This window comes from Canis lupus, chromosome 1, assembly GCF_011100685.1.
Source record: "Canis lupus familiaris isolate Mischka breed German Shepherd chromosome 1, alternate assembly UU_Cfam_GSD_1.0, whole genome shotgun sequence".
NCBI lineage: Eukaryota > Metazoa > Chordata > Mammalia > Carnivora > Canidae > Canis > Canis lupus.
This window is the reverse complement of record NC_049222.1, coordinates 119,557,887-119,580,709: the sequence shown is the minus strand read 5'-3', so window position 1 is coordinate 119,580,709 and position 22,823 is coordinate 119,557,887. Positions and strand designations below refer to the sequence as shown.

Below are 22,823 nucleotides of genomic sequence, written 5' to 3'. Positions count from 1 at the left end.
ACACCACCGGCCTGGGCTTCCACTGGAGTGTGGGGAGCAAGAGACAGGATGGGGCCAAACAGCCTGCAAGGAGGGAACGAAGGCGACCAGCCTCTGGTGCTCTCTATGCCCCCCCAGGAACAGAAGGAAGCTTCTCTGCCCAGGGGCCCGGTCTGCTCGGCAGAAGCAAGCCTGCCACCGGAAACGGATGCAGCAAATCTGCACAGGGCACATCACCTAGACCGTAGATGACACGAGGTTCGCCAGATGCCAGGAAAGAACTCCGATTCAGCACACAGCTCGGATCTGAGGGGACTTCGGTTCGCAGCTTCTGGGCCCCCCAGTGAGATGCACTGCTGCACGGCAGGGGCAGGGGCAGGGGCGGGAAGCCGGGGCTCCCAGCACAAGCAGCCTGGAGACAGCAGCCCTGACGCTGCCCGAGGCCCAGGCCCTCACCTTCGGGGGCACCTGGGTGCCCACCGCCCACCGCACTGGCCTGCAGCGGCGCTGGTGCACGGTGTCAGCCCCCCAGGCCCTGCAGCACGGTGTCGCGGGGGCCGACGGTTCAAGGGAGTTCTTTCCGCCCACCTAGTTCTGGGACGACCGGGGGTCCCCAGGGCGCCAGGAGCTACACAAACACTTGTAGCCCAGGACAGTCCGCTGCCTTTCCTGGCCTTCCTCGCCTTGGGCAGAGAACAAGCTCGGCGATGCCTCAAAGCGCCAGCCTGCCCAGAAACTTCAGTAACTAGGGAAGGAGAGTTCTTTATGGAATTTCTATAGTCTGGTTGCTAGTTGTCACTTCTTTCAGTGTGAGCAGGTGTTTTATCCTTAAACTACAGAGCCAGCGCTCTCCCCTCCCTACTCGGGGGGGCATTCCCACGGAGCAAACACAGGATGCACCAAGGCCCTTGAGACTGCCTTAGAATAATGATGCCCGTTCTGCACCTCCCGGGGACTTAACTAATTTATAAGGCAATTTTAATAATAACTATATATTAATTCCACATTCCCTTTTTACCTATTTCAGTGACTACGAACTGTTAGGAATTAGGTAATATATTACAATAGGCTTCTAGGGACTTTTTATTAACTAATGCCCCATATTTAAAAAACCTTCCCGTCAAATGAGAAACATTAAGAGACGCGGTCCCTTTTATAATTGCTTCTAATAGACTTGATATTCAGGTCCCGGCCTTAACAGACAGCCCGGGTAGTGCTTCCCTAAATTGCATTTAACTTTTCATTTTCTTTCTGTCACTGGCCAACAGAATAATTCTGAAAGCACACAAATGGTCATTTTACCGTGTCAGCCTGTAGCTCTCAAGAGGCCTATAAATTTGGAAAATTCGAGGATCACTCGTGCTAAGAGACAGCAGCCGTCCTGCCCAGGCTGTCACTGCAGTAGCCCTGCTTTGTAGGTCTGCTTTTTTGCTTGCCGGGTAAACCTATTTGCTGAAATATTAACATACACGGTAAAGTACACACGTGTTCGGTGTCCAGACTGATGAAGTTTCAAGAATGGATCCCTTTGATCAAGATCCAGAACCTTTCCAGTCTGGCAGGTGCCACCCTCGTCTCTCCCCCTGGCCTCTGCTCCCCCATCGCTACAGGCTTGCCTGTCGGAGAGCTTCATGAAACGTGGGAGGATAATACCCGTGGGAGGATAATACCCATGGGAGGATAATACCGCACAGGCCCTTGAGTCTAGTCGTCCGCCTGTGTTCTCACGTGCAGCAACAACCCATTTGTCCACACCACTCAACGGCACTCAGTCTAGTCGTCGGTTTACCCATCTCTACGGGGGGCTTTGGGTTCCCCAGTTTTAGAGCACCCCAGTCCATGCACAGAACGTTCTTGTGCACGTCTTCCGCTGGGTGCCAAGTGGAACTGTTGGTCGCCGGGTATGGAGGGCTCAGCAAGCCGTCTTCCAGCGATTGTTCCAGTGTCTGTTTTTTATGTTTGCTGTTTTTTTGCCTGACAGGGAAGAAAGCTTCAAGCCCATGCCTGCAGGAAGCAGAGGCGTGAACCTGAGTGTGAGGCATCAGGGCGCCTCGCCAGGCCTGGGAGCTGCTGGGACCCTCCTGCCTCCCTCGGCCACGTCGGGCAAAGGAGGCAGAAACAGCCTTCTCTTGAAGTCAGACCTTTCCTGTGGGGCAACAGTGCCCACGGCCCTCCCTTGGCCTCAGGGCAGGATCACACATCTCTGAGAGTGGCAGGCAGGTGGCTTCTGATGCCCCCTCTGAGCTGGAGCCGAGCTGGTCTCTCTGCAAGTAGACCTCTCAGCAGGAGCAAAAACTCGGTCAGGAACGGGGAAGGGGGAGTGAAAAACACAAACCAGTTCAGCTAGGGAAGGAAGCTGCCCAGGCCAGCATGGGGGGCAGGGGGGGCACCCAGAAGTGGCTGGGAAAGGTCATGCCCTTTGGGAGTTCCTGAGCTGAGCTGGGCCACAGGGCCAGGGCCAGAAAGGGGCCAAGAAGGGCAGGGCGACGTCCAGCCAGTGATGAGTGAGGCCCAGTTGTCCTCGGGCCTGTCCTCCCTGCTTCCAGTGGAGGACTGGAATCTAAGGACCACGGAGAGAAGGGGCGGATGGGGGCCCCCACGGGATGGGGGCCCCACGGCACCAGGAGGGACAGGGATGCTCAGGGATGGGCTGGGACAAAGGGGGTGGCAGACAGCCCCCGGCACTGGGGGAAGCCAAGCGGGCAGTTGAGGTGACGGCTCCCTTGTCCACCCGGCACTTCCAGGCAGAAGAGAGAAGAGGCCCAGCCTCCCAGGACTGTCCCAGTAAAGCCACCAAGCTGAGGATCCTTTGTTTTCATTTCCAAATTCAAAGGGCCCTCGGCTAAGCCAGCGTCTGATCCGCACTCAAAGCCATAGGGGACCCCTGGTGAGCCCGACACAGAGGAGCCTCAGCTGTGACAGCCCAGGGGGCTCGGAAAATTGAGGCCCCAGAAGCCAGTTTTAGAAGTTTATGAATAATAAATGCAATTAATGTGATGGAAAACAGAATCTGGAAGCTAAGCTGAGGCCCTGGGGCGGGTGACTCACCAGGTCACCCTCCCCTGTCACTTCCTGCTGCCCAAGCCTCTCAGAACAGACAGGTGGTCTGGAGGCAGGGCACCGCAGCCCAGAACAAAGAACAGCTGGGGCCTGGGTCTGGCTAGAGGACAAAGGCCCCCCAGAACCCACCCCCTTCTTTAGCTCCGGGCACAGGGCGCCCTGGTGGGAGGGCTCCTCTCTGGCCTCAGCTCCCACCCCTGTGAAATGGGGAACGCCGACCGTGCTTTGCCTGGATGTTGTCACCTAAGTGTCCTGGGGGTCAGAGTCTCCAAGGGCTGCAAGCAGAGGACTGCCGTGGTCCCCCCCACCACACTCCCATGGCGTCCCCCACTTGGGCTCTGGCTCCAGCCCCACACTGAGGTGCTCGTGCTCCTCTGAGGCCAGGTGGCACAGAGGCGTCCCTTCCAGGCTCTCCGCGTTCCGAGGCCTGCCTGGTGCCTGGCACTGACGGTTCCTTCAACAAACGTCGGGGGAGGCAGGTGTGGAGGGGAAGCAGTGAGGAAGAAGAAAGGCGGGGGGATCTGGGGGAGGAGAGGAAGAGCCTGCGGTCCAAGCGGCCCAGAGCTCCCCCTGACTTGCTGGCCCCAGCCTGGTTTCAGGGGGCTGCTCTGGCCTAGGGGAGGTGGGGGAGAAAGCGCAGGGCACAATCTGGGCTCCAGTGGGGGTGGGTAGGGAAGGGATCCCCGTGCCTGGCTTTGAGGGCTGGCCCAGGACAGGATGCTCCTGCTCCACACGATCAAGAGCTCCGGCGGGTGGAGGGCTGAGGAGACCCCCGCCCCTGCTGTGGCCGCGGGCCCAGTGTCCCTGGGAGGCCTCTGGGCTGCCGCAGACTCCCCTCATTCCCCCCGGGGCCGCCCGTGAAGATGCCTGAGGTGTTCCCAGGAAGGCTCTCTCACTCACTACATTTGCGTCTTTATGGAAAAATCAATGGCATTGCCTCCTTGGTCTTCCACACTTGTTGCTGGTCTAAAGTAATTACTCCACATGGCGGCGGGCCGGAACTGGGCCTGGGTCCCCGGGAGCGCCTGCCTGTCGCCCCAGCCCTGCGTCTCGGTGGGCACAGGTGGGGAGGGGGCAGGAAGGGACGCCGCCTGGAGAGATCCACCTGTCACGCCCGGCTCTCGGGCTTATTCCTCAGGTCTGCCGGCGATGCCATCACACACCTGCTATGCACCTGCCATGCGGCGCTCGGACGGCGGGGTGAGCGGGGGCAGCCCGAGGCCCTCAATCCACACAGAGACAGACATTCCCCGAATGAAGCTGAACACAGCAGAAGCCACGTGCCGAGCCGGGAGAGCACAGCCACGGGGACGGAGCTCACCGGAAGACTCCCTGGAGGAGGGGGCCTGCGGCCGAGGGCGAGTGGGAAATCTGGACGTAGGCCCGGAGGGGCAGGGCATGTGAGCAGAACAGCAGCAGGGTCTGAGGAGGCAGCCGGGGCTTGGCAGGGGGAGAGAGGGGGGCTGCAGAGGGAGCCAAGGGAGTGGGGATCCCCAGGGTGTGGCCCGGGAGTCGAGGGCAAGAAAACACCCTCCTGCCGCCCACTCGTGGCCCAGCCACTCTGAACATTAACTTCTCAGCACAGGCTACTTCTTTCTTCCACGATTCCTTTCAGTGATAGCTTGTTTAAGTACCAGCATCAATTGGCCAGCAATTTCAGGAACAAATGCTTCTCTGCTTGTCTCCAAGTGCAGCCACTTTTATTTGTCCCCAAGTATTTGGCAGGAACCAGTTAACATCAATAAAGAAACATCAATTTTTAACAGCCACGTGAGATGCAAAACCTTCAGATGGATTTTTTTTTTTTTTTTTTTTTGTCAGCAAACCGGGCGCCTGGAGGAGCACTTATTAATAGCCACTGGAGACGCACGGCAGGCCTGGGAGACAGGGCTCCAGATTTAGCCTGGATTAAGGAGACACTGCAGGCACCGGACCTCTCGGCGTCATAAATAACGCTGAAATTTTACACTGTGGTTGAACTCTTCGTTGTCACAGTCGTTTAGGTCACGGCGTGTGTGATGCCGTATAGCAAAATGACAAATCTCTTTCTCAACTGCTAAGTGCATAGAGCCCATCGGAATAAATCCAACCAAACTGCCCGCTACAGGTGAGCAAGCAGAGACACGGGCGGTGGGGGCGGGGGGATGTCAAGGGGGTCGTGGACGGTGGTTTCTGGAGGCACGAGGACAATGCAGAGAGCAGGCCTGTCTCCTGGGTGTCCCTCGCCATTTCCTGCCACGTCGCCTCATCATGGTTCCAAACCCTCGGTAAGACAGGAGTCTGGTACCCAGGCTCTCCCCCAGACAACCAAGTCCCACCTCAGCTAATGAAAGGGGCAGAGAAATGCAGGAGGAAGAACGCAGTGATGCCTCTTGGCGTGAAATATGAGGATGGAAGTGCACTGACGTAGTGGGTGATCCTCCAAGTCCTGCTGGCTGGACCACTCACTGCCCAGATGTTAGCCCCAAGCACATCACGGACCAGCGAGACTCCAGGAGGCACTGAGGAACTGGGTGGGACCTCAGAGGGTGGCCCCCGGGCACCGGGTTTCTGGCACAGACACTCAGCTGAGCACCGGGTACGCAGACCCATGTGCTCCCCGGCCCTGGAGAATCGTCCCAGCGGCAGGGACGCTGCACCCCAACGCTGTGCCTGTTGGGCAGGAGAAACAGTGCCCGTCTTACAATCGTGCCCTGGCTCAGAGCCCCAACCAACAGAGCCGGCTGCTTCCTGTCTTGGGCCAGACTGGTCTGACTTTGTGGGTTGTCAGAAAAATGGAACCTGCAAGGCACTTTAGCCTCTAACGTGCAAGGGCACGACCACCCTGACAGCCCGGCCCCAGCAGGGCAGCCGTCCTGGAGGAGAATGTTCTTCCCGGACTGGTTGCTCTCCTCGGAGCAGAACTGTGGAGCCTCAGCTAACGGCAGCTCCTGGGGACTGAAGGGTGGCCTCTCCCCGTCCTTTAACAGTAAACAGGCGGAATGCTTCCCAGGAGAAGGGGATCTGTCCTCCTGGACAAGCCAGTGGCATGGTTTTCCTCGCAGGAATACAGACGTGTGTGCCCTTGGGCCCTGGAGTGGAGGTTTGAGGGGCTGCTCCAGTCTGGTCATGGCCTCGGCGGGGGGAGTATGCGATGGCCGGGGCCCCCGTAACTGGCATGTCTCACATGCACCCAGAGCCCACAGAGGCCACACCTGGGGCCTGCACTTCCTGGCCCCGCACCTCCCTGGGCTGGGCGACCTTTGCCAGGATGGGGAGCAGCACCAGACCCCCAAATCCTCTCCCCGAGGGGCCAAACCCAGGCAAAGCGGGGCCCGCACAAAGGCCTGGGGGCCGGGCACGGGCAGGCTGGGGCGCCTACTGGGCCTCCCTGAGCAGCTGGGTCAGCTGCAGGACCCCAGCCAACGGTTTTAGCTTCCTGGGAGCCTCCTCTGCAAAGAACATGCCCCAGGTCAAAGGGACCTGGGCCGGACATGGCCACTCCAGAGAGCTGGTTCCCCAGCTATCTGCTGTCCCGGAGCCCAGCAGCAGCCTCGGGCAGGGTGGCTGGCGCCCCCGACCGGCAGCCGGCCCTGGGCCTAAATCATAAATCACATCGCGTCCTCTGAGGTGCGGCCACTCTCCGGCTTTGATGAATCCGTCCCTCAACTCCCCGGAGCAAATGCCAAATTTTACAAGATGAGGTTCCAAGAAATGTCCTTAATGATTTTATGTTGGCTTTTCGTCAGGCATAGCGATGGTCCCTTTATAACGACTCTAAACGACATCCACTGGGCCCTGTCCCCGGCCGGGTGACCCTGGCTGGAAATGGACCTTGCCCCCCACCCCGCCCCTCTGTCCTTCCCTCTGCTGCCTCACCTTCCCCAGGCGCAGGTGGTCGGACCCTTCGGTCTTCCCCACCTTGCTGAGTAGCAACTCCAGCCTTCCAGGTGCTCAAGTCAAAAACCCTGGAGTCACCCTTGATCTGCCAGCAAACGCTGCTGGCTCCACCGGGTCTGGAGCGGATTCCCTGATAACTGTGGGGCCTCCGGTTCACCAGGCCTGGCCTAAGATATGCCCAGAGCTCACCTGTTCTCACCTCCCACATTCTGACCCCCTGGCACCAGTTGGCCCCCCCTTTACCCCTCTCCCCGACTCAGGGCCTCCTCATCGGCCCCCCTGCAGCCAGGTCTCACCGCCTACCAGGCCAAGTCCCTCCTCTGCTCCACACCCAGCCCCGGCCCCTCTTCTCTGCCCCTCGGGCCTCTCCTGCAGTTCCTCTCCTGACACCCCAGGGCTCAGCCCCCCAGAACCTCTGGGGCTCATTCAACCTCTTTGCAAGGCCTTCAAAGCCACCCTCTTCAAAACTGCAGATCATGCCCAGGACTCCCTCTGTTATCTCTCCTGGTTTTACTTTCTCCCCCTAGTATTTGCTACCACCGGAGATGCCGCACAGTTTACTTATTTAAGTACATCTCCCCTCTAGCTCCACAGACAAGGACTCCTCTGTTCCTTCTCCCTGCTCCTAGAACAGTGCCTGGCACCTGTAGTTACCCCATAAATGTGTATCATCCAAAGAACTGGCACAGCAGGCTGGGAATAAGCCAACACTGCCAGCCCACAGGCGGCCTGCTTGCCAAGGACCGGCAGTGAGGGGGGCGGCGTGGCGCACGTGGCAGCCTGCCAGGCCAAGGGCTGTGACAGGGTCAAGAGAGCTTCTGCTGTACTGTGGGCAAGCCCTCTGAACGGTCAACTCAGAGCTCCCTGCAACGGACAACCCCACGTGTGCTTCCTAGCAAGTCCCGGCCACCCCTACTACATCTGGCAATGACTCTGGAGACTCCTGGTCCCGTAGGCACAGTGAGCCTAGTTTATGCCGGCTCCATCAAGCCCAGAGAGATCTGCTCTGGCTTTCTCAGGCCTCCTGAGACGGCATCTCAGTCTGCCTGCAAGACCGCCCTGCCCTTTACCACCTCTCTGGTGAGGCTGGCCTTGGTCTGGCCCTGGGACCACCTGGGAGCGATTGCCACACAGCACGTTGCAACACCAACACGCGCTCCTTATCTGCCAGTGCAGGGGCGCCGAGCCGATTCCTTGATAACCACTGGGCCGTCGGGCTCACCAGGGCCGGTGACCACATCCACAGGAAGGGAGGCCGCCTGGAAGGGCGCACAGCCCAGGGTGAGGTTTGGGGGGGCTGCGACCTTGCTCTGATGCGCATGACTTCGGCCCCCATCAGGTGGATGCTGAATCCTCCAGGGGTTGAGCGAGGAGTCGTCCTTCCCCACCACCAGAGGAGGAACCAGCCCCGCTCCTTCTCTTCCTCGGGAACACCTGCTCTGGGCCAGGCCGCCCTAGGCCCTGGGGCACAGCTTGTTCTCCCAACACCCTGACTCCAGCCTGCAACCTGCTGGGCCCGGGCTCCTGCGACACTGTCCGTCCCTGCTGGTGACCTCCATCCACCCCTCCATGTCCCGTCCCCTCTCTACCCCACCTCTCCCCGTGCCCAGTCCCTGTTATCTCTGAAGGGCCACACAGTTCTAGAGGCTGCAGCAACCTCCAGAGGCCATCCCCTGGCTCTCAGGTGATGGCTCCTGGGCTTTCTGGCTGAGGCTGACCCTGAACCAGGAGGCGGTGGTCCTGCCCCTGCTTAGGCATGCTCCTTCCACTCCAGGAGGCAGAAACTTCTTCCCTACCTAGAGTTGGCCAGATACTGCCCGATTCTGACAAATTAGCTTATACATCATCAGAATTCATAACATCAACGCTATTTGTCCTCTGTAACTTTTATAGAGCACTCCCCACAAGACAACTGGGCCTTTGCGGTACAGTGATAACTGTCAAGTCACTTAGCCTCCTGGTTCTTCACTTTCCCGGCCTAGAGAAGGGACCAACCATCGTCCCTACACTCAGAAGGTGACCGTGAGGACGAAATGGGCCGTACCCTCATCTGATCACAGAGGGGCAAGGGCCCAGCCTGGGCTGGTGTGCGGGCAGTCCTCAGGAAATGCCCATGGCGCTGTGGCTACCACCACCGCTGGGCTCCCCTAGAACCACGCTCCACGGGAGCAGGGCCACCCGGTGGGCTCAGGACATCTGGCCAAAGGCTGGCTGCAAGAGAAGGGGTCTGACTCGGGGGGCTTGCCCTGGCCTCACAGGTTTCACGTCTTACATGCTGGCTCAAGAATTTCTCAGGCCTCCGCATATCCTTTCTGGAAACCACTGTCCGCCCGTGTCATTTCTAAGACCCCAGGGTTGTACCCTGTCCCTGGGAGACCTGTCCCAGTGTTGTCATAAGACCTGCTCACCTCCTGCCCTGGTTCCTCTGCTTCTTGCCCAGGGCCTAAGGGGACCTATAAGGGCCAGGCCTGTGTGTACACACACACACACACACACACACACACACACACGCAGCTGTGACCCCAGCAAGCAGAGTGGGGTGCATGCTCAGCTGGGTGTGCTCACCACACACAAACACACACACTCACTGGAGGCTGGGGCATGAAACACAGCCTGGCCCCAGCTGAAAGTGCAGCGCCAGGCCCTGGGGATCTCTCCGTCCAAATTCCCAAACCTCATGAAAGCACAGCCCGAGGGCAGGGCCTCTCCCACTTCAGGCAGGAAATGCACTGACGGGAGGCAGGACAGGGACCAGACAACGCAGCTCAGTGGGAGGAAAACTTGGCCTGCGTGGTGTGACCCAACACCACCAGGCGGCCAAGCGAGAAGTGGGGGACTCACCCCCCAGGATCCTTCCTCACCCCTCACCGCAATGTCTGATCCACTACTGAGTCCTCTGCTCCAGCTCCAAACCCACCTTCCACCCGCCCTCTCCTCCCAAAGCCTCCGGCCCAGCCTGGCCCTTCTGCGGCCACCACTGTCTACTCACCACCCAAAGGCACAGCCTCAACTCCCAGCTCCCTCCCCACTCACAGAAACCTCTGAGGGGCATCTTGGAGGCCCGGTCCTGCCACTAGCTCTCCTCTTACCTGCTGGGCCCCACCCACTGTGCCCTGTCACCATGTGGCAAGTGCCAGCTGGCTCCTTGCCCCCCTCAGCCTCAGCCTGAGGGTCATGCTGGGCCATGGCAGCTCCTCGCTCTTCCCAGGACTCCAACTTATCACCACCTGTAATTCTCCTGCTTGTCTGTCTCCCCCCCCCCCCCCCGCCCCGGAATGTTGGCTGGGACCTTGGCCAGCCCCCCAGCGCCAGCCCCCCTGGGCCAGCCTGAGCCCTTCTGAACGTGGGCACTGCTGAGTCACCTAGTGAAGCAGCAGACAGGAAACCAGGCCTGATTTCTCCAGAGCAAAGGCGGTTACAGGCTGAGCGATGTCCCCCCAGTCCTCACAGGCTGACGTCCTAACCCCGCAATGTCAGAGTGACCGTACTGGGAGATGGGCCTTTAAAGGGCTAAGTTAAACTGAGGTCTTTAGTGGGGCCTAATCCAATCTGACTGGCGTCCTGGTAAGAAGAGGAACGAACATAAGACACTTGCACGGGGGCAAGGCCACGCCAGGACACAGGAAGCAGCCTTCTGCTGGCCAAGGAGAGAGGCCTCAGAAGAAATCAAACCTGCCAACACCTTGACCTTGGACTTCTAGCCTCTAGGACTCGGAGAAAATAAATCTCTGATGCTTGAGCCCCCCATCCACGGTACTTCGTTATGGCAGCCCTAGTAAACCAGGCACCTCGGGGCCAGAGGGATGAGAAGGGTCCCCAGACGGCAGGAGGCTGTGGACACAAACCACCAGGGCTTGAATCACCCAGGACCTGAAGGCTGAACCAGGGTACCACCAGGGTCAAAGCCAAGAGCTCGGAGGAGGAGGCCAGACAGAGGATGGACGTGAGGACACCACCCTCAAGCCAGCTCCAGCCATAGCGCCACGGCCTGCTTGCCACGAGGGGCCAGGATTTGGGGGGCAGAAAAGTGAAGTGGACCCCCAACCGGCCCACCCCGGGCTGGGGTCCCGGCTCCCCACCCCCACGAAGAAGGACTGCCAGTCCGAAGCATACAGACGGCAGCCTCTCGGAGATTCATTTCTTGCCTCTTCAAAGCATTATGGATTGATTGCCAAGTCTTGCCGTAAATCAAAAGAAAGTCACTACTCATTACCTACTTAGAATTCCCTGAGTTCTTCCTGGGAAACCATTTCTCAGCTGTTTGATCTCTGAGCCACCAGCACTATCTCTAGGCATGCCACCCATCACGGCAGCCACCAGACGCTTTTTTCTTCCAGGCTCCTTCCTCAGCACCTAGATGAATTTGCACCTTTCTCCAGTTTCAAGAAGAGCTGCCAAGATAAATGATTCAAAGACTCCAGCTCAAGCTGAAAATATATGGACTGTGTACAGCTGGTTCTGAATAAGCCCGCGCTGGAGGGGAAGGCGCCAACCACACTCATGTTGCACGGGTCACGCTGGCAGCCAGGCCCCAGACTCGCCAGGATGCTCTCCGGTGTCTTTTCACCCAGGGAGAGGGACACTCGTCCAGCTTCTGCCAGCACCAGCTGCCCTTTCCTCAGCCGAGCCCCTGAGCAGAATGTCACCAAGGGCCCCAGGGATTCGCCAGCTGGCTGGGGCTAGTGGGAGCAAGGAGGCGCCCCATTTCCAAACTGTGCATCTAGGAACCTCTTTCCCAAGGAACCGCTGTCCCTCAAAGGGCTCCCAAGATGGAAAGGCCCTGCCGATACCTGCCTCCCCCACCCAGGGTTGCCCAGCTCCACAGCCACCACCTGGGCTCCAGGAAGAGCCGGGGTGCAGCAAAGACAAAGTGAAGCCAGGCTCTGACCCTCACACCACCGGGCACCTGCGGTGCAAGGGGGCTGGATGGGCAGGGCCCTCCACCGACAAGCCCCAGGCACCCCTGGCTGGAGGGCTGGGTACGGCGCACTTGGCCCTTGCCGGGACGCCTGCGAGGCCTGCCTAAGCAGCCCACGGTGCTGTTCCTGCAGGTCAGGAAGACACAGACGGTCGGCAACCGCCACTCACAAACGAGAGGAGCCCATGGGCTGTCACCAGTGTAATCCATTGGGCTGGTGGGTGTGCGTGGCACAAGCATGGAGGGTGGCCCCAGGGGAAAGCACGAGGCAGAAGTAGAGGGGACAGGGTGGTGTGGGCACATGTGCTGCGCTGCTGTGGCACCGGCTTCTCTAATGAAACCGTGGAATAAACGTGACCGCGCCGGCTGGGTCTGTGAGCAGCGGTGCCGGAGCCCGGAGAAGCCAGCCTTCGCGGCCAGGGTCTCGCCCAAGGGCAGCGGCCGTCATCTCATTCTGCTCAGGGAAGCAGAGCACAGGAGGAGACCGTGGAGCACGGCAGTGCCAGAGGCCCACGAGGAACCCGGGGTGCTCCACAGTGACAACACGCTCGCCCAGACCCCTGGCCTCGGCCTGTCACCACCACCAGCCATCAACAGGCTGCCTCGCAGACACCCTCACCTCTCCTGACCCCCCAGCACCGTGTGCGGAGAGTCCGCATCGGGGAGAGCTGCAGGTGCGCAGCAGCTGAGCGGGGCAGGGCTGGCCCAGGCCCTCTGACCGGCCACCCCGACCCCACGCTTTTCCTTGTCCTGCTCTGGGGGGCGTGTGGGGGACATGAGCCTGGCTCCACAGAGGACCTGGTGCCCAGAGCCTGTTGTTGGGGGCCTCGAAGCGGAGAGCCCCGCTCTGTGGTTTCATCGAAAACTACCTCCGGGTTTCACGAGCAGACGTGCCTGCTGGCAGGTAGGGAAGCGGGTGTTCTGAGTTCCTGGATTAAACCCTTCATGACATCTACAGAATTCTGAGTTAGGAGGGGGAAACTCCCAGCCCAGAATAATTGCTCCCACAGGGAGCCTCTTTCTGCACCAGAATGTAATAGGTGGATGAGAATTTTCTAAAGACCAGTACCAAACCTCGCTGCAAAATCATAACTGTCTGCCTGCCCTGGGTGCTGAAGCCTGACAATGGCTCCTACAGGACAGCTGTGCGCTGGGTGCTCCTGGGACTCGGGGTGGTGCTCTGGGTCAGAACTGGTTCCCCTCCCGGATGGATACTGGCCACAGGCTATACCCCCACCCCTCCCTCCTGTTGGCTGCGGGAGGGGGGGGGGGGGTTGCAGGTAAAGGGAAAGGCTCTTCCGGGGTGGGGGTGTGGCCGGGGGGGCACCTGGCAGGTGAATTGTTAACCAGTGAGGCCGACCAGAAATTTACACATGAAACCTGAGAAGCAGCCTTTCTTTTTCCCCCATAGCTCTCCCATTTTTCTTAAAATACATGATCCCTTTGACTATCTTATTTTTCCTTCGTTTGATAGAGACGTTGGTATGAGAAATCCTTCTCGACTGTGAAAGCAGCTGCGGCCTGAAAGCAACGTAAAGGGGTGATGGAAAGGGTCGGCCTGGTGCTGGGGAGGTGACGGGGAGGGGTGGGGCCTGTGGCGTGTGCCTGCAGCCGCTGAGCTCCAACTGGGTTGCTGCTCCCTAGGAATTCCAGCCCAAGCTTACCATGTATTTCAATTTCTAGGAAAAGCCAGAAAAGTCTCTTGATTTTCCATTATTGACTCAAAACAAACCAAGAAAACCCGACTCTGAGCCAAACGAAAGCTGCCTGTGTACTAGGCGTCTAGCCCAGAGACTACTAGATTACAGACTCTAGCCTTTGTCTTGCTAGAAAATTCCTCCTGGGGCGTGAGAAGGTGGGACACTGGGGGTCCCCCCATCAAGACTCTAACCTGACAGAAGCTTCTAGAAGCCCATAGGAGCAGCAGGCAGGGGTCCCGGGGGGAGGCAGGCCATCTAATAGCTAATGGGGTATGGCCAAAGCCAATGCAGGCAATGGCCCACTGCAGGGAAGGTGTTTCTTACTGCCATCAAGAGAAGGCTCAGCGCTGCCACACCCCACAACGTGGCTCAACCCTCTGCTCAGTTCCTGGTGGCTCACCTTGCACAGCAAATCCACAGGCAACCCAAACTTTCCTCCCCCTTCCTTCAATAGCGCCCCATATCTGGGGTCAGACAGCTCGCAGGCAGCTGTGTAGGAGCCAGAGCAGGTCTCCCTGCGGGAAACGGGAGGAACGGAGGTCTGCAGCCTGTGTTTTCATGGGATCCATGAGGCAGCACATCTGAAGAGCAAGAGCCGGCAGGCATGGATAGAGAACGGGCGCAAGCGGGAAGGGGCCGTCCAGACCAAAGTCGCGGTGGCCAAGTTATAAACCCAGTGTAATGAGTGAGCAGAGCCAGTGTACACGGGTTACCATAAGTGAATGGGAAGAGAAGCCTGAGAACTTCCCACTGGTGCAGAAGTAGGAATTAATGAGAGAGAAAAAAAAAAAATGAGAGAAAAGATAGGGCCAGAGGAGGTGTCCAGGGACCTGATACATGCACAACAGGAATTTAAAAGCAAGGTCCTGAAGTAAAGAAAGTTTTCACTGTTCAGGTTAAAGAACATCCTGGGCCATCTTGGGAGCTCATAGGGACAACTCCAGGCCTGTCTGCCTAGCTTCTGGCCCCCAGTGGGTCACCCCTTTAGCCTCTGTAATTGAGGAGAAAGTCACGGAGAGACCGGGGAGTGAATAATATAAATGATATCATAGGTCTCAGATAACATGACCCTGGGGGATAAATGCTTGCCCCTGGGCAGTAACCAGTGAGATAATAGGAGACACAGAGGTGTGGCACTCCCACTTGGGTGTGCAAATGGCCACAGCTGCTGGCCTGTCCTCCACAGACAGACCAGCCTCACTGGTGGCCAAGCTGTTCCTGACTCCACAGTGCTGTTGCTGACATCACGGACCTGTCACCTGGATCAAAGTCGACAGGTGATGTCCTCCTTCCCCCCCTCTGGACTGTGTGAAAGGCAGGACAGCTTCTTTGCTCTACTCTTCACTGGCCTAAGTCACAGGACATCTGGTCTAAGTCTCACCACTTGAATTGTGCAGTCCTCTGTTCCCCCCAACCTCTGCACTACTGGCTGAAGAACCGCACGCCAACACAGGGGGCTCACAGCTCTTCTCAAAGGGCTGCCTTCACCGGGGCCTCCAACCCAGCTGGCAAGGCTGGTGGGATCCTGACTCCCTCAGGTCGGCTGAAGCCCAGGTCAGCGCCAAGAAGACGGCACCCATCCTCAGGCAGTACTGTCACTCTCAAAAATAAAGACAGACTCCTATAAAGCATCAAGGTGAGAAAATATAAAAGTTCCCTAGAAAGGAGAAAGAGGATGATCTGCCAAAGATCTCTGGCAACCGTGGAGGGAATGGGTTTCATGGAACAAAGATCCAATACCCAGTGAAACCCTCCTTCACAGAGGAGGCCACAGGAAAACGTCCCCGTGCACAAGGCCAAAGTAAAAGCACTCAAGGAAAGGGCACACGTGGCACAAAACAGGGGCCGCGCTGGACTCAGTAGGACAGCGCTTATTCTGAACCGTTAGGAAAAAGATTATACAGTAACACAAACGTTGGAAATAACTGACCGAAAAGAGAAGTTTGACGGTAAGAAACTGGAGGAGGGGGCAGGGGGGAGGTAAAAAGTAAAAACCATGCTGAGTTTCTCATTTTTCAAAGTGAGGAATCCATGTTGTTTAACTTTCTCACAGAGGTAGAGACCACAAGAGAAATACAGACCTTTTCTTCTTAGTTTAAAAGTAATTCTACACCAAAAGTACCCTCGAACATAGGAAACTAACCCTTGAACATAGGAAACTTCACCAACTTTCCAGAATGACAGAAAAAAAAATTTAAGAGCCAGGAAGGTGGTACCGAAGCCAGGAAGCACCAGATGAGGCAGCGCATCAGAGGGCGAAGGTTCTGGTCATCACGACAGGTGCAATGGCTCTCCTAACGCTCAGGGGCCCTGCCTTTGGAACAGGTAAACTACAGCTAAAGAACAAAGTCAGAAGCCAGGAGTAAGCAAAGATACACCAGGAAGATGAGAAGTAAGAAAACATTTAATAGCAAAATCAGTAGCAGAGCAAGTTGGATTCAAGACCGAAAGCATTAATTAGGTCAAAAGGGGTTCCTGTAAGCTGTAAAAAGGTAAAATACTCAATAAAAAAAAAATGTAACAATCATCAACCTACAACCCTCAAGCAACCTGGTATGAAAATGAGTAAAACAAAAATCTGAGAACTGCAAAGCAGAATTCATAAAACTGCCTCTTTTCATCCTAGAGAAAATGTACAAAAAATAGCCAAGGAGGCAGAAGACTGGAATGAGACAAGAAACCTGATCTAAGGTACAGCAAAGTATGTACCCTAAAAATAAAAATTTAAAAAAATACAAATAAAAATTTTAAATTTTCCAATAAATGTTTAATGTTTCACTTTATTCCATGAAATCCTGACAAAAATGTTTCTCAATAGGCCACAAAGAAACATCTCCAAACTAAGAAAAATGAAATTTATACAGACATTGTCTAACTACTCTAAGTCTCACCACTTGAATCGTGTGGTCCTCTGTGGAAACTAAAGGCCAAAGATTAACCAAGGAAATTAACTAACCACATCTATCTGGAAATTAGAAGAATTGTTCTTAGTTTATTACTTAGGTCAAAGAGCAAATAACCACAACTTCTTAGGACATGGGAAAGGCAGCATTCAAAAATACATGAGCCAAAATTCATTATTACTCCATGAGAAAGGAAGGCGGAGAAAAAAAAAAAAGCTAACTAAGTTGCAATTGACCAAGTTAAAAGATGGCTGTCCAAAGCAGGTCAGGAAGGGAAGAGAAAGGAATGAGTCATAAAACTGGGGCTCTGGGAGTTAGACCAGCAGTGGAGCTGACAATTACACGCTGAGTGTATGAAAAGATCAAAATGGCTAAGATTCTGGCAAAGCTCCTCCATATGGAAAGAGCAGACATAGAGGCAAGAATGGGAAAGGAAGCACAACTACAGACACGGAGGACAGGTTTTTTTTTTTTTTTTTTTTTCAGATTTAAAAGAAGAAAGTAACTGGGTTCTAGTAAGTTCAAAATTCTTCCAAGGACGAATTTAACATTATATGTTGGCGATACTTCAATTTTTAAAAAGAAAGAAAATGATAAAAAAAAAAACCCTTCCAGGAAAATGTAGTATATTGACTTTAAGAGGGATAAAGGATAAAGTCAGGCTGAAACAATCCCTTAGGAAAACCTGAAAAATTATCTGAGAAATTCTCCGCCAAAGAAATGGTAAGTTCTGACAGGATTATAGGACTTCTTTCAATGTTCAAGGAACAGACAAGCCTCTCTGCTCTTTCTTTTTTTTTTTTTTTAACTAGGTTTTTAATTATAATTCCAGTATAGATAATATCCGGTGTTATATTAATTTCAGGTGCACGGTATAGTGACTCGACAATCCTATACATGAGCCAGTGCTCGTCACAACAAATGTCCTCCTTAACCCTCATTCCCTAAATCCCCCAGCCCCCCGCCCTCTCCCCTCTGGTCACCATCAGCTTGTTCTCTATAGTTAAGAGTCTGTTCCTTGGTTTGACTTTTTTTTTTCCTCCTTTGCTCGTTCGTTTTGTTTCTTAAATTCCACATATGAATGAGATCATATGGCATTTGTCTTTCTCAGACTGACTTGTTTTGCTTAGCATAATACCCTCTAGCTCCATCAGCTGCAAAATTCCTCTGCTTTCTAAACTGTTCTAGAAAACAGAAAAATGTGGAGAACTTCCCAAATCACAATCTCAAAAACGCTGATCTCAAAACATGGCAAAAGGAGTTTAAAAAAACATACCGCTCAATCCCCTATTTTGAATCTTTACAAAATGCTAGTAAAAAAGTAACAACATGCTGCTGCCAGTCTGTATACTGTCCATATGCTGGTTCGCTGAAACCTCCTAACCACCCTATGAGGTGCTACGATTGTCCTTTTCCCAGTGAGTGGCAGCACTGGTACTCAGACCCAGGACACACCAGTGTCCTAGGGACCACGCTCTCACCACTTCTGTAAACTGCCTCCCCGTTTCAGTCCCGCAGCTTATTACGGCAGGAATCCACCCTGATGACGTGGGGTATGTGCCAGGGATGCCACACTAGCTCCACACCAGGAAGTCTCTGCGTAAAATTCATCTAAGGTACGCCTTGGGCCCGATCTTGGTATCTAATGTCATGTTCTGATAAGAGGAACCTGGGCTCCTTGGAGAAATGGCTCATTCTGGGGCTGGAGTGGGGTACATAACAAAATGAGCCCAAGGCATCTTGCAGTGCCATAGAGCAAGGCAGTGCTCAAGAAGCAAGATGACCGGGGGCAGATGATGTCAGAGGGACACAGGAGCCAAAAGAAAGAGCCCCCAGTGCCCAAAGCTAGAATGACGTAAGCAAGAAAATAAATAATAGTGGATTATAACTCAAAGTATAAAGTAAGCATCTACTACTCCATATAAGTATATAAGTGATTGAAGAAAGAGATGAATGGGGGGCGCCTGGGTGACTCAGTGGTTGAGCACCTGCCTTCGGCTCAGGTCATGATCACAGGGTCCTGGGATCGAGTCCCACACCGGGCTCCCTGCAGGGAGCCTGCTTCTCCCTCTGCCTCTCTCTCATGAATAAATAAATAACTAAAATCTTTTTTAAAAAAGGAAAGAAAAACATGAATGGGGAAGAAGAGATGAATCCCCTATACAGAAGAATCACGAAGAGTGTATACACATACTCCTCACCAAGCAGAAAGCACATAAGTCCCCACTCCGTAAGTGTGGGCTAGCCAGTGACCCCCTTCAGAGTCAAGTATGGGAAGGAGTGAGGGAAGAGCAACTTTTTGGTGGAGAAACTAGACAAACGCTGCCTCAGGGAAGTGATCAAGGTCAACACCAGCCATGTGCAAGGTTCACAGCCTTACCCCTGACACGATGTGTTGCAGGCGGCACTCGACCTCTGCGGTCTTCCTCCCGATGACCTGTGACCCCAATCTAACTCTGAGAAGAACATTAGAAAAACTAAAACTGAAGGACTTTGTATAAAATACCTGGCCGGTCTGCCTCAAAATTGTTAAGGTCATTGAAAAGTAAGGAAGTCTGAGAAACTGTCACAGCCAAGAGGAGCCTAAGGAGACAGGACGACTAAAGGCAATGGTGTATCCTGGGTGGGATCCTGGGATGGAAAGAGAATATCGGGTAAAAGGTAAGGAAACTGGAATAAAGCGTGGACTTCAGACGGTAATAACGTGTCAACATCGCTCGTGAGCTGTGACAAACATCAAACATGCCACAGTCGTGTTAATGATGAGGGTAGCGGGCTGGGTGTGGGGTGTGTGGCAGCTAGCTAATATTCCTCTAACTTTCCTGTGATCCAAAACTATCACAAAATTAAAAATTTATCAATTGCCTCAAACACATACGCACAAAAGGCCAAGGGAGATGCCAAAAAGGCAGCTGACAAAATTCAACATCCTTTCCTGATAAAACCTAGTAGGCCTCCTGCAGCGTTAAACTGAGGATACCTATTTATCAGAGGTCAACAGTCAGAATCGGGTTCAAGGGTGAAATACTACAAGAAAATCCATAATGATGCCTGCTGGCACCGCTGCTACTTACTGGGATTCTCAGGGGGACAGTTCCCTGGGCATTTGAAAAGGAAATGCCTCCTTCCTTTGCTTTGTCCCCAGGAGCTCTAATCACGGCTGTGTGACCAGCCTGCATATTTCCTCCTGGTTCTCTGTCCATCCTTCTGGCTCGGTGCCCGCTGCTCTGTGCCCTAAATGTACCCGTTTTCTAGTTAGTTACTCTTACAGGCAAAAGGAGCCCTCCTTGCTGTAAGCTATACCACCAGGGCCCCGGGGACACTTTCAGACGCAGGCTCCGCTGAGTCCCCAGGAGCTACTCCCCTCGGTCACGTCAGGGCGTGTGGACAGAGCAGGCTGGTGGGCACACGGAATCCTGCCTGCCTGGGATGGGACGGTCCAGGAGCTAAAGGCTGTTCTGAACACCGAGGCCTTGTCCTTCCACGGTGGCCCCGGCTCTTGGGAAGGGCTCAGCTCACTGAGTGTGGCCAGCTGGGTGCAGTGTTCGTGGGCTGCCTTCCTGAGGGGGGTACCTAACAGACGGGGGTTTCCTGACCCCTCTCGTGGCAGCCATGTGTGGCCCGTCTCCAACAGCCGAGGAAGTGCTGGCAGGAAACCTGCATCAACCTCACAACACAGGACGAAGGGCAGGTTCCGCCGCACGCACACCCACGGTCCCCGCGGGCCCTCTCTGAACGAGCCGTGCCGTGGCCTCATCCCTCAAGGTGGCCAGTGGGGAGAGGAGGTCTGCTACGGAGGGGACAGGACACTGCCCGGGACGGTGACCAGGCCCACTGCATCTGCTCTTACCGTGCGGGCTTGGAGTCCGAGGCCATCTGCACCCACACATGCCCTAGAGGAACCCTTGCACCTTCACGGGGAAAGGTAACCTGAGGGTGGCCTCACTGATGCCCAGGCTTGCCTAGGCCAAGGCCACATTAGGTCAGACCACTCCCAGGTAACCGAAAGTGACACATCTCCAGAACTTCCCGGAAGGAGGAAACTACGGGCCTTTTGGTGACATCCGTTGCCAATGAAACGTGGAGCCTCTGCATGACCCGTGAGGGGCACGGCCAGAGCCATCCAGGGCCATGTCTGACCACCATGCCCGCCCACCAGGCAGGGAGAGCCCCCTTGGGGGGGGGGGGCACGTGGGTCCACGCAGGTCCACACACCTGGGGGATGGCCTGGTAGTGATTACAGGAGGGATGGACAAAGAGGAGGGAGCTAATCTGAGAAGAGTCGGTGGTCTCTGGAGACCTGAGAGTGCAGCCCGTGCAGATGTAACGGAGAAGCCAGTGTCATCACCGGGGGGAAGGGTGTCTGACATCTGCGGGGAGCTGGGAGGGATGAGCTCAGAGGTCAACTGTGCTAGGTGAGGCCTAGGCTTGGGGGCGGGGGCAGGAAGAGCACCTTCTCTGTGTCAGCTGCCTGTGCTTCCTACAGCCATAATCACGAGTTAGCAGGCTTGTGGTCGTGGGGTTTCCTATAGACTCTCCCATCTTCCAATTATCCTCATGGGAGTTTAATTTTTTAATCCTCAAAAAAGGAAAAAAAAATGGCTTGAACAACATATCAAGGGTCCTGCAACCTGCTCCGGGGGGTGGGTAAAGTAAAAAAGATCAACTACTTGACCCGGGACCCAACAGCTTACATGGAGTGTGTGTGTGTAGGCGTGGGTGTGTGTGGTGCGGTGTGTATGTGTGTGGTATATACGTGCACAGTATGTGAGTGTGGTATGTGCTGGGGGGTCTCTGTGTGATGTGTGTGTCTGTGGTGCATGTACAGTACATGCGGGGTATACGTGTGGTGTGTATGATGCGTGTGGTGTGTGGGGGGCTGTGCAGCTGTGTGTGATACATGTGTCCACAGTGTGTGAGTGTGCTGGGGTAGCAGTATGTGTACAGAGACGGCATGTGGAGGTGTGTGGGGGTGTGTGTGTATCAGCAGGTGGTGTCGGTAAGTCCGTGTGTGGGTGAGTGGAGGGGTGTGTACGGGTGAGTGGGTGGTGTCTGTGTGTGTGTCTGGCGGGTGCTACATGTGTATGGGTGGATGTGTGGTGTCTGGTGTCTGCGTGTGTAGCTCTGTGGTGCGTGGGGGGGTGAGGGTCTGGTATCAATGGGTGGTGTCTGTACGTGTGTGTACATCTACGGTGTGTGCACGAGGCAGTGAGTGACTGTGTGGTGTCGGAGCAGTGGCTGTGTGTGTGCGTGCCTGTGATGTGTGTGTCCTGCCAGTGGGTGCTGTGTCTGTGTGTATGTGGTGACGGTGGGAGATGTGTGTGTACATTTGTGGTGTGTGTGTGGGGGTGTGCGTGTGTGTATGTGTATATGTGGTGTCGGCGGGTGGTGTTAGTGTATGTCTGGGGTGAGTGTGTGCGGTGTCAGTGGTGTGTGTGTGTACGTGCGTGCCTGGGCGTGCAGGGTCAGAGCAGGAGACCCCTTCCCCTCAGCCCTCGGCCCTCGGCCCGGGCCCCCCTCTCGCAGCCCAGCCCGGACTCCGCGGGCACACTGAACACCCAGGAGGTGCCCTGCTCCATCCGGCCAGAGGGCAGGGAAAGGCCACAGACCTCAGCGCGGGGGGCAAGCGCTGCATTAATAAAGGCCTGGAAGAAAGCAGGAGGCGTGAGCAGAGAAAACCCAGGCCCTGTCGACGGTCTCCAGGCAGGGCCGGGGTCCTCCTCGACCTGGGGAGCAGGACGGCCGTGCTCACCCCCCCACACGCACCTCACAGACCCTCTGGCCTCATAAAGCCCTCGCACAACCCGCACGGAGGCTGTCCTGGAAGGCCCGGACGCCCCCCTGTACAGCCTGGAGAGGAAGACCACATAATTTCAATTAAGGTCCAGGCTGTCAAAAAACATCGTTATTAATCTCCTCGTGGCAAATGTGAGCCGGGACCTGCTTACACAGCCAATTGAGCATGCTCTAAATTAGTGTTTGCAGGTAACCGCTCCAGCTGCCGGCCCCACGCCAGCCGGCCACAAGCTGGTTCCGCCACTAACACGAGATAACAGGACGCGGCGACGCACCGCCTGACTGGGCCCTGCTGTTAGCGCCCCATTTACCCGCACGGTAACGTCGTATTGGCCTAACACAATTTACCACACCTCGATTGCGGAAGATGATCGTTTCCTCTGAAAACCCTATTCACAGGCACAGCACAAAGGAGGACGGGTCTTCATAAACGCCATCAGCTCGCTTTCTTTTCGTTTTTGTGTGTGTGTGTGTGTGTGTGTGTGTGTGTTGCATGCCCTCAAGATTTTATGACAAGCCTCTGATAATAAAACAACAAAAAGGGATGAGGCTTAGGACTCGGTTTCCCGGCCAGCGTCTCTTCAGCCC

The 22,823-nt window shown here is 55.5% G+C and overlaps 1 protein-coding gene and 1 long non-coding RNA gene across 3 annotated transcripts in view; one reads left to right on the top strand and one right to left on the bottom strand.

The window, feature by feature from the left end:
- PEPD (peptidase D) overlaps positions 1 to 22,823 on the bottom strand; it is a 109,379-nt gene that overhangs the window by 36,842 nt on the left and 49,714 nt on the right. The gene's annotated exons all lie outside the window — the stretch shown is intronic.
- On the top strand, positions 12,773 to 19,128 carry LOC111098323. Its single transcript, XR_005354792.1, has 4 exons — positions 12,773 to 12,981; positions 13,311 to 13,376; positions 13,520 to 18,055; positions 18,560 to 19,128. It is a non-coding gene; the product is annotated as an uncharacterized LOC111098323 (long non-coding RNA).